The sequence below is a fragment of the Mizuhopecten yessoensis genome, unplaced genomic scaffold, assembly GCF_002113885.1.
Source record: "Mizuhopecten yessoensis strain PY_sf001 unplaced genomic scaffold, ASM211388v2 scaffold10987, whole genome shotgun sequence".
NCBI classification, from domain to species: domain Eukaryota; kingdom Metazoa; phylum Mollusca; class Bivalvia; order Pectinida; family Pectinidae; genus Mizuhopecten; species Mizuhopecten yessoensis.
In genome coordinates, this window is record NW_018408821.1 from 648,869 (window position 1) to 650,588 (window position 1,720).

At 33.5% G+C, this 1,720-nt stretch overlaps 1 long non-coding RNA gene across 1 annotated transcript; it reads right to left on the reverse strand.

Moving 5' to 3' along the window:
• Positions 1 to 205: 205 nt before the first annotated feature.
• On the reverse strand, positions 206 to 1,138 carry LOC110464393. The gene is made up of 2 exons (XR_002464492.1): positions 958 to 1,138; positions 206 to 409 (listed from the first exon to the last, which is right to left on the reverse strand). It is a non-coding gene; the product is annotated as an uncharacterized LOC110464393 (long non-coding RNA).
• Positions 1,139 to 1,720: the final 582 nt, after the last annotated feature.

Sequence of the window (1,720 nt, forward strand, 5' to 3'; positions counted from 1 at the left end):
TTATTAACACAATAGCCTTTTGTGTGATCCCCAAAACTGGGCATTATTAACACAATGGGCCTTTCATGTCACTGACTGAAAGTGGGCATTATTCATACAAAGGCCTGACTACATACAGTTGTAGATGACGTAACAGACTCCACACTTCACCACTGTATAAAAACTGAACATAAAATTCAAAAGAACACAAAACAATAGAAAGGAATAAATTTGATTGTATTTTAATTACAATAATTAGTTTCAATTTTTCATTGTTTCCAATGTCACCATCATGTGGTTTAAATGCTTAATGGCAAAAAAATAGTGTCACTGGAGCTAACACCGGCTGCTGCTTCGGTCTCAAAAATATTTTATCTGTGTTTATTCAGAACCATCAAATCATACTCTGTTCACTTCATGTCCTCCGTAGCTGCGAAAGAAACAAATATGTAAATAATTACACACATACACACACACACAGATAATACAGGACAGGAGTACAATACATTGAAGTGACATTGGTTTTGATAGTAAAGTTACGAGTATGTAGTGTACGTAAGACATTTCGCTACTGATAATGTATCATTGACACATAATAAATGATTAAAAAAGTTAAAGAAAACAGTCGAGAAACGAATTTCATAAATTATGATTGAATGAATAATCAGAGTATTTCATCGAATGGAAGTGAATTCATTGTTTAATATAACTGTTTTGATCCAGTGGGAAAAAGAATGTAAAAAATCACTTTTAACGGCTGATGACTCTCCCTCTGATTTAGAGTACAAACATATATATATGTGTTCCGTACATTTATAACCAAACAATTATTATGTGCCAATGGTGATCGGACAGACGCGGTAATTTTGACAGATTTTTAAGCAAAAAATAGCAGCTATTATTATTCATGTTAAATAATTAAGCGAAAACAAAGGGATGACAATATCATATATCATATTAATTTCTTTCGAAGTTTACCTGCGCCGAAGAAAATATCCATGTCAGCAGTACTACAATGTAGTATCCATGTATCCGGTACTTTGGTGTTTTCTGCATTTTCTGTCTCCTTTTCTGTACAGACGATTGGATTTGCGTCAACAACACTTTCGTTCACCCGTTGGTAAATTTAACCCTCATACGAATCCAATATCTGACTTAGGACCACGTGACGTCGTGTCTCATGACAATCACAAGTCATCTGAACTGAGTTCGAATCCCGTCAAAGACGGATCATCATTTTTATTTCATTGTTTCTAATATTCTAATTAGATGAATATTTCTACAATTTAAAAACCAATTTGATTAAATACGTTTTTAAAAAACACTTTTAAATATTTCACTGCTAAATTACCTTTAAAACATGTACACAAAAATCAGTTATTTTTGCATCCAAAATTGAAGATAAATATTAAGCCTTGCTTGTATGCTATCATGAAAAATGTCCTATTCGACAAACGTTTTCCACAAATAGAAATGTTGTAAAACAAAAACGCAATAAAAAGGAACAAAAGTTAAAGGGATCGAACTCGAGATTTATACACTGCCCGTCGAAAAAAGATTCAGCTCAGACATAGAAATCTTCATCACGATAACTACTAATGCAGTGGTGCCCTTTCAGTAATTGATTATTCAGGTTTATATTTTATTCAGAGCGAATTGCAATCTAACATCTCGGCTGTTTACGGGAAGGAGCAGTCGTTTTATGCCGTTCCACACATTGCAAAGCGTGCGTAACTGGTGA